This window comes from Asterias rubens, chromosome 20, assembly GCF_902459465.1.
Source record: "Asterias rubens chromosome 20, eAstRub1.3, whole genome shotgun sequence".
Taxonomy (NCBI): domain Eukaryota; kingdom Metazoa; phylum Echinodermata; class Asteroidea; order Forcipulatida; family Asteriidae; genus Asterias; species Asterias rubens.
Genome location: NC_047081.1, coordinates 8,952,148 through 8,962,244, shown reverse-complemented (window position 1 = coordinate 8,962,244; position 10,097 = coordinate 8,952,148). Strand labels below are relative to the sequence as shown.

Below are 10,097 nucleotides of genomic sequence, written 5' to 3'. Positions count from 1 at the left end.
TACAGTTAAAGTTCGCCAGGTAGCGTCTTAAAAATGGAAGTGGTGATAGATTTTGGTGGTGTAGCAAACAACACACGGACAGAGGAGCAGAGGCAAGCCAAACAAGACATACATCAACCAACTATGTAAGGAATCGAACATGGCACAATTTTTATAAAGCCTGTAAGCACAGAAACTTACTAAGCACAGATCAAATAAAATATTGCTTCAGAAATAGGTTCCAATCCAACATTCCATCAAATTATACTGTTGCCAGTGGCCCACTCATTTCTTGCTCACCAAATAATATTTTCTCAGCAGCATTTTCTGTTAAACAGCTTTATGAAATTGAACCCTGACCTATGAGGACGTATTATGAACATTTTTGGAAAGCCAATGGGCAAAAATGTCCGATTGATTTAACTTTTGGAACGCAGGTGGCAAGCAAGAGTAGTTTAAACATAGGCCCTATTGGACAGTGTGAACCAAAGAGGTCAAAAGTTACATGTAATAATTGAAATAGCATGCTGTACTCGAGACAAACATCAGCCATGTATCTTTTGAAATACAAGGATTGTTATGCATATTTTTTTTTATATCTTGCCCGATTTGGGGGCAAAGGTCACCCCCCCCCCATAAAAATAAAAACAAATAATAATAATAATCCATAATGTTACACATTAGGGTTTCCTCTTAAATAGGCCACCCCCCCCTCCCCTAAAATCCTCTAAAGAATGTATGACATTCCTTCAACACAATGCATTCGAATATGCAATAGGGGTACACAGACTCAGACTTTCTATCAGTCAGAATGCTTGTAAGTTGTAGGTCTACACACTCAAATTGGCAGCATGCTCAGCCGGAATTCGGCAAGCGGGGAATCATTCAGAGTTTGCTCATTTTACAGTAAGTTCACTCTGCCCCAGCGCCTGAACCAAAGGACGGGGGATGTGACGAGACCGGTCTTGGCTGAGGGACATGGGGCTGAGTCCCGGTTTGAAGACCTGTATGAGGTCTAATTTCATAGAGCTGCTAAGCAGAAAATATAGCTTAGGGTTCGAATCCCCACCCGAGTAACATGCATGTGATATGTTTTCACAGGTCTCTGGAAAGCGGTGTATGGGTAAAAACCAAAACTAATATTCTTTATCCCCGATGCAAATTTAACATCTCTTAACTCTCTGCTAAGCAGAAATGAGCAGGGTACCAGCCACAAATTGTACATGTGATATTGAGTTTGGCCGGTAACCTTATTCTGGTAAGCATAATATCGTTGTGCTCAGCATCCTTTTGTGCTTAAGTAGCTCTATGGAATTGGGCCCTGAGGGGCGAGGCCGGTGGGTGAGGTGCGAGCACCTGCTTCAGGTGGAGAAACAAACATTCAATATGTCCTCCATATCCATAAAAAAATCATGTTGTTTATCCTTAAAGATGAACAGTCGTTGATGAAACTTATACACTTAATGGCATTAATCTACAAACGGCTCACAAAAGGAAACCCAGTCATGTTGATCTGTTAAATGACATCGGTACGTACTTCCAGCCTTGGGGTTTGGAATATTGCTCCCGGCCACACATAGACGTATTGATAACTCGCTCAGCTGTTTTTAATGAGATCCCGAAGAAAACGTTAACATAATTGGCGCTCTACCAATTAAACAGGTCTTTTGTATAAAGACCAAGGCTAGAATGAGAATGTTCGTTATTATATCGACTGTGGTTAATATGGCGAATAAGGAACCAATTCTGTTTTCAAAAGAACCACTCAATTACAACCGACTTCACTGACGGCGTGACCTCCACTTTAAATGGCCGGCTTTTCAAGGCATTTTTCAAGTGAGAGTTGTCAATGATTTAACCATGGTTTAACACGTTCCGTTGCTTGTGACTTGAACCATGCCTTGAAAATGTATGTACCGCAATCAGCAAAACCACCTGGAGCCCAATTTCATAAAGCAGTTAAGCAGAAAAAGACAAATTTCCGCTTAGCAGAAATGAGTAGGATACTAGTCAGAAGTTGTGCATGTGACATGGTATTTTGGCTAGTAACCCTGTTCTGGTAGCATAATTTTGTTGTCATCAGCCACTTTTGTGCTTTAGCAGCTCTATGAAAATGGCCATGGGCCCAACTTTATAAAGCTCTTAAGCAGAAAATACTGCTTGACAAATTCTTTGCTATGCAAAAACTAAAAGCCAGGCACCAGCCACTTTAATGCAAACTTAGTGTATTTTGCGCTAGCTACCTTTTTTTTTTTTTATCAGCGGGTGTTCTGTGCTAAGAAAGTGTTTATGCTTACAGGCTTTTTGCAAGTTTTGCTTCACAATGTTCTGCTTGGTCAAAAGGAGCAGCATATCAGTCACATTGTAGGCCAATCCATGTGACATGATTCTTTGCTGGTGACCCTTATGTCATTGAGCAAGGCATTTTACAAAAATTGCTTCTCTCCACTCAGGAGTACAAATGGGTACCGGCGAGAGCTTGGGAGTAACCTAAGATGGACTGGCATCCCTGTGCAGGGGAAAATATTATCAGTCAATAATTTTGAATGCAAAGGAAACTATATATAAACACCGGCATGGTGAGCCATATGGGCTCAGTGCAGCCTTTACGTTTTACTGATCAATGCAAACATCGAACTCGCAAGGCAACGTGTATCCATCTCTGACAAAATTGCCGCCATTTATTGTACTCGTAAAACACCAACAGCAAGTTCAGCCACATTCCTAAAAAAGTAACCGATCAATCAATGAGTTTTAAAGGTCTCTAAAACGAGGGTAGAGGTTGACAAGAAAAAACCTTTGGAGCTCTACGGGTTGTCCTATGTTGTCTACTCCCAGGGAGCTGAGTAAGATTAAAAGGATTATTGGCCCAATGACCAGGGCACTTACATGTAAAGTGCATTGGAACTGTTATTGTGAAATGCGTTATAAAAAAAAAAATGGGTATTATTATTTATATTATTATAAATGCGATCGGGTCATACTTTAGTATAATAATAATAATAATAATAATAACCGTATTTATAACGCGCCTTTTGCCAAAGGATACAAAGCGCCAGGTATTATTACTGCAAGGAGTGGGGGCGATTTTTGAGATAATATAAGACCTAATCCTTAAGCACAATGTAATGGTTTACAAGGTGCTGTGGCGCAATATGCTGCCAATCCAGCCAGGAACACCGGGGCGAACCCCTTCTCTTTTCGACAAGTGCACTGGGTTCTTTTACATGCGTTTAAACAACACATGGGACCAACGGCTTTACGTCCCATCCGAAGGACGAAGCAATGGTAATGTGTCTTGCTTAAGGACACAGGTGTCACGGCTAGTATCACCCCCCCCCCCTTCTCTTCCCCTCACGGAACTTTTTGAACAGAAAGCTTACTTTTGTTGTAAAGAATTGGTATCCCGGGAAATGATTTCGGCTGATGTGCCCTCGGTGGTAAGAAATCAATCAAAAGTTATGTCGAGGAAGTTTAATCTCCAAAGATTGCTTAAAGGGCGAAATTGGGGAGATTTTAAAAGTCCGTGGTGTCCGTTGGTGAATGCTGCTGCCAGAGGGTTGCAGTTGGTACCCGCCGTCATCTTGCCAGCCAAACATGGATGGATTCGAAGTTCAACACAGTGACAGTTTTTTTATTTTTTGTTTTTGTTTAATGGTGTAGTTTGAAAATCTCATAATTATTTCAGAAGACAATATTGTCAACACAGTGACAGTTTTTTCATTTTTTGTTTTTGTTTAATGGTGTAGTTTGAAAATCTCATCATTATTTCAGAAGACAATATTGTATGGCACTATTTTGATCACTGATGTGTTATCGGGTTTCACTATTTTCTGTGTCCCAGATGCTTGATCGATGTCAAACTTCAGAGGTTGGTCAGTTTATGTAATTTATTCCTCCATGGTTTATGTATATGGCGGATTACTTTAAGTGCTTACACTTCCACCAACTGTTTTGTTAGCAAAAACAAGTTCCGTGAAATGTTCCTTTAAAAAATTTCCAACATTCAATAGTGACAATGACAAGAACATCAGGAAGGCAGAAGCAGTTGTTATAAACACTGGTTCCCCCACGCCCAGCGAAGCGTGGATGTTCTTTGTTGATGTCTAAACCATAATACAACCACAGCCCATCAACCCACGCACCATCACCCACAGACGGACCCCGGACAGTACATGTACAGTTAGAATACAGGGCAAATAGCTCATCATTCATGCACGAATTGCTTTCGTGGTTCGGGGTGGTTTTTGCAAACCTTTCGCTTCTTGTTGTGTTGTTGGTGGACCATGTGAACGGCTGGGCCTACGCTAGACGGGATAGCAACTTTCTCCATGGTGGCTGCTCAGCCAGGAGGTTAGCCACAATAGTCTGGTGAGTGAACAGTATTTTATTGTAGTTTCTATTGTCATAAAACCTTCTTTCTTCCTCCATGCTTACACTGAGTGGGTATTTGATTTTGTGAGTGTAATGGCCTGAAGTTTCGACTATGGGCCGCGACCATGAAGGCGTCTTTCTCGAGGGCTATACACAACATATAATCAGCACAACAACACATTCATCCTAAGTACATAGTATTTATTTCATAAACCCTTCTATCTCTCTCTGCATGGAGGTAGAATTGGACCTCCCCAAGTCTGGTGCGCTGGCTATAATATTAATAGCTGTATTTGTTTAGCAGTGCATTTAATGTAGTGTTCATAACGGGTTCTTTGGCTTCTGTTCATTTCCCTCACGATGCAACACCAACATGGGAATTAATACAATTACCCTTTAAACTGTTTTTTAATCAAAGAATTGGTGTAAATGCACAAAGTATAGTTATTGTTGCCCTGACGTTTCGACCATCATTGCAGCAGATGAGTCGTTCTCGAGGGCTACACATAACTGTGTTGTAATACAACAACCGCGTACAAAGGGGGTCTACTTCCATTGGTTCAAAAATGACCCCATACTCGAGGTGTAACAAAAGCGCAAGATACCATGCAGAATGGAAATTAGCCCTTGCTGAACTACACAATATTGTCTTTTTACAATTAATTAATACGAACAACTTTCACTTCTTGCGTGACAATAATCTCTGTTCGTGTTGAAAGTGTTTCCTGTCTTGGCACACACATGTGACTTGTTGGATATGGTATCGTATGTTAATTGGGTAGGATCTGGTGCAGTACATGGTTCATGTATATGCATGATGAAAGGTAACCAACATACTCTTTCTAACGCAGGTCCACAAATAAGGATAGCATTGCTCTACCTTTCTAGCAAGATTCTCCAGACAATTGTTACCTACTTGTATACATCTTTACAGGTGGCACATAGCCCTGTCACACTTCAAGGCTTGCTCCTATTTCTCAGTAAATCACTTAATTATTCATCCATTGCTGGTCCACTCTTGATCACTAATCCCCTTGTTACTGGAAAAAGTAAATATCGTACTTTGATTGCAAAAGTAAAAGTGCTTAGGAATAGTCCCAAGCTAGGAGGACTAACTTTGTCAAATCGATCCATGGGCCAGCACCTATAAGTAGCAATTTATTGATAGAGTCCTCAGTTGTATCAAACAAAATTCAAATTTAATCAATTTGTTATCATTTTTTTGTGCACTCATGCCTGCAGCTTTTTTTCTCTTTTTTAAGTCAGAGGTTTTTTTGGTTTTTTGTTGTTGTTGTAATTTTTAACAATAATGAATCTTAACTCGCCAAGTCTTTTTAACTTCTGTCGTGTAATTTGGGATATTTTTTTAATAAACCTTAATGAATTGAAATTGAATTGAAAGTCACCTGATAATAGAACATATGATCAGACTACGTGTATACGGTAACGGGACACTTCGTACCTTTGCCACTTCGTACCTTTTCAAGGTACGAAGTGACTTTGGACACTTCGTACCTTCCTACAAGACACTTCGTACCTTCTCACGAGTCACTTCGTACCTTCTCACGAGTCACTTCGTACCTTCTCACGAGTCACTTCGTACCTTCTCACGAGACACTTCATACCTTCGTACTAATTTGGGATTTCTGCATCGTACATTTTAATGAAGGTACGAAGTGACTCGGCTGAAGGTACGAAGTAACTCGGCTGAAACGGCTGAAGAAAATCACGCTGTTTCGAGTGGATTTTCTTCAGGCGTTTCTTTACCTTTGAACACTCCCACTCGCTCATGCCCACAACTAGATTAAAGTAGCAATTGTAAAAGAGATAAGTTGTTTTCAAGTGAGGACCTCATGCATGTTTTGATTCGATGCCGTTTGAGTGCGTTCTCTTTCTATTGATAAAAAGGGGGTTCGTTCTTGTGGAGGAGGGGCGTCACAGAAGCCTCCCCACAATCAAGCTATAGGGAGACTGCGGTAGTACGAAAGGCTTATGATGCTATTGGTAATCACTCAAAATACATGTAGCGTAAACACTTTCTTGGTAACGAGCAATGGCGAGCTGTTAATCGTACGAAACATTGTGAGAAACGGATCCCTCTGAAGTAACGTAGTTTTTGATAGGGGGGTAATTTCTCGCTCAAATATTTAGAGACTTCTTGTATTGAATCCTTTTTAAGGTATCTGAAAGCACAAACGCATTTTGTGCAACTGGGTGTGTTTTTTCTTCTGTCATTATTCTCTTGCAGCTTCGATGATCAACAGACCTTTATCACGGTGCGGCCGTCTTGAATTTCTCCCATTGGTATCATTGTTACCAAACCGAGGGTGGAAGAACAAAATAGTCACGTTCCTAATTGCAAAATAATTATTAACATTCATTATTGTTATCCGATACGAGGGACATGAAAACGATGGAGGCATTATGATAAGGAAATTGGGTCCTTTCGCAGCTTTGTTATTGTATGCATACAAATATGTCGGGAAACACCACAGGAAACGATTTCATCCAGCAAAAACCATTTTGACTGCCTTTTTTGTGCCCCGGATTTTTGAGTAGTTAGTGATACACTTTGTGCAGTAGTTTGCTCTCCTGCATGCTATTACAAGGGAAATCGTTCCATAAACGCAAGAAATACTTGTATTTCATCGAACACGAAAGCCTTAATTTAGTTAACCCAATTTTATCCATCTCATATAGTTGTAACCTTATCAGTTGGTTCGATCCTCTCCTGACGTCACGTGGCATGAATATTCATAATTTATTCATTTATATCCAGCCACGTGGTTCTTTGCAGACAGCACACTGCTGACTGTAACCATTGAGGTAGGAAAAGTAACCACTTAAAAACCGGGAAGTACTTTGCGTTCATCGAATGTCTCAATTTAGTTAACCCAATTTTATTCACTTCATATAGATGTAACCTTATCAGTTGTTTTGTCCTCGTCTGCCGTAACGTGTCATGAATATTCATGATTTATTCATCCATATCCAGTCACATGGTTCTTTGCATACAGCATGCACTGCTGTCTATACCAATTCAAAAACGAGAAGTACTTTTCATTCATCGAACACGAGCGTCTTAATTTAGTTAACCCAATTTTATCCATTTCATAAAGTGTAACCCTATCGCTCGGTTTGTTCGCGTTATAGATATGGATGTTTTTCAGTGTGGATCAGGTTGCGTCTTATTTCTAAAGAGTGTTGGAGATCTCACCCCTCCTTGTTACTGTCCTGCCCCCCTTCAATTACACTTCTCTCTGGACACCCATCCTGCCTCATTGTTGCTCACTGAAAGGACTCAAAGCTTTCTTGTCCCGAAGATAAGGCCAGATGAAAAAGAAATACATGTTTAGCGTTCCCAACCGCTTCCTTTTTAGAGGCCGCCTCCTCGTTATTTTCTCCTCTTCGCATGTTTGTAATTTTTGTTTTTATATAACTAAAGAAAAGCAGCCGTTGGTCTTTAATTTAATTGAATCCAAAATCATCAATAGGCAATTACATCCCTTGGCAAGCTCCATATAAAACAATAACAGTTGGGATTTGAAATAAACAATATACAATACTTAAATAAAGAAAGATTATTGGACAAAATGACAATAAACAGAAATGACAAAGTGGTCGAACCTACAGCAATTGTATACATGTAAATACATACAAATACAATAATTAATAAATGTGTCGTGCGGCCATTTTAATTTGGAAAAAGAAAAAGGGCCATTCTTCCCTTTTTTCCAAGAAGGCAGGACGTTTAACATGTTTTTTTTCTTTCATTTGGCCTAAGTTCTGCAGCAAGGATCATCTTTCCCAAGGGTTTGAATGGGAGGGAAAAAAAGCTGACGCAGGTTCTGAGCTATTTTTATTTGAGCAGATGTAACATAGGTTTTCCTTGTCGTAGCTCTATAACCTTTACAATCTGGTTTTTGTGTTAGCTTTGGGAGCACTTGTCTGTCACTTTATGTAGAAGGTACAGACCGTGTGGGAGGTTTTGAAAATTTGATATAAAATATTATGCTGCTTGAATTGTTGCTTTGTAGTCATTCCAAGGTGAAGGAAAACTAAACTTGCGAATGAATTGGTAGTGCAAGTAGAACAATAATCTGAATTTGTTGTTAGAGTCTAAAAGGTACATGACACTATTGGTAAATGATTACGCAAAATAATTGTTAGCATAAGTTTTGTTTACTTGGTAACGAGCAAAGGAGAACAAAAAATACACAGTGAACAATAGTTGCCGATTCACGTAACAATAAAACCATCACTTGTCCACAACTGACATATCTTATAATGGCGTCTTTTTTTTCCAGTTGCTTTTTTCAATTTTTTAGTCATTGACCCGTGAACGGATATGGGCAATGGTACAATTGAATCATTGAATTGATCGTACACGGCCTCCCTTTAAAACGTATTGACCGTTCATATAAACCCGCGTACACTATTATCCAATGTTCATGTACAACTACATGCATGTGCAGTTAATAGAAAGCGGTTGACTTCAAAATAAGTTTAGCTGTCACGGTGGATCATGAAACTATAGCTTGGATTTGATTTTGAGTACAAAATGTCGAGTATATGAGAAGTATCGACTATTAATAGGTATGTGACTTACATGATTATAGCAACAAAATGGAGTCTTCTTTAAAGGCACCGGACAACTTTGGTAATTGTCAAAGACCAGTATTCTCACATGATGTATCGCAACTATGCATAAAATAACAAACCTGTGAAAATATTTACTCAATTGGCCATCGAGGTTGTAAGAGAATAATGGAAGAGAAAACAAACTTGTTGCATAAATGTGTGTGCTTTCAGATGCCTAATACGTGTACAATATACTTCATGCCTGGTCTTTTAATATTTTAGTGAGAAAATTACTTCTTTCTCAAAAACTATGTTAGTTCAGAGGGAGCCGTTTCTCACAATGTTTTATACTACCAGCAACTCTCCATTGCTGGTGCCAAGTAAGTTTTGTATATGCTTTTAATAATTTTAATAGTGTCCAGTAGCTTTCAATGAGAGAGAAACAGCCATCCGTTTTTGACTCTATAGAGTCTTTCTCGAAGGATTGTAACGACATCACAACACCCATGGGAATACATGTACCCGTGTGATTGTGCTGTCATTTTAGCCTTCGATTTTCCGACACTTGGGTTGAAACGCCATGCCATAAAACAACTGTTTACACGTATTATCTCATAGGTCCTTTTAGTTGGCAAGCGTTTTGCTTTTCTCCTGAAGACGATCAGAGCATACTGATCGAAACGTCGAGTTGAAACCGCCGTTTTTTCAGAACCACCCAAACTCATTTTAGAGATAGTCACTACATGGTGTTACCGCCAACCTTTCCATAATATCGTATTTGCACCATGCAAAGTTTCAAATCCTACAATTTTGCGTAAGGCAAATTCTATTTTCTTTTATGAACGTATACTGTATACAAAACTAAGATTCGACACAGGTGGAACAACAAGTTGAAATTAAAAGTGTTTTAAATGTGGAAAATAAAAGTGATTTTTTTTTAGACGATGCATACCACTGGAAAAGTAGGCCTGTATGTCCATGCTTCGTTTTTGAAAGGGCATGGGCACACGGGCGTAGGCGTAGAGAAGGGGCCCGTGGGTCCTTTCTTTATGGTAAAGGGCACCCTATGAGGGCATAACATTTCTACTGGGGCATTTCAAGGGCATCAAGGCAATACATGTTCACGGAGGCAATCGCCTTCGTTGTCTACGTGAAGTACCAGG

General features: G+C 39.6%; 1 protein-coding gene across 2 annotated transcripts in view; it reads left to right on the top strand.

The window, feature by feature from the left end:
- The first annotated feature begins 4,110 nt into the window (after positions 1-4,110).
- Positions 4,111-10,097, top strand: part of LOC117303668 (cGMP-dependent protein kinase 1-like) — a 61,080-nt gene continuing 55,093 nt past the window's right edge. Inside the window, exon 1 of one of the 2 annotated variants that reach the window (XM_033787923.1) lies at positions 4,111-4,350. The gene's annotated coding sequence lies outside the window, so the exon portion shown is untranslated. The remainder of the gene's footprint in view (positions 4,351-10,097) is intronic. The other variant, XM_033787924.1, reaches the window with a different exon arrangement.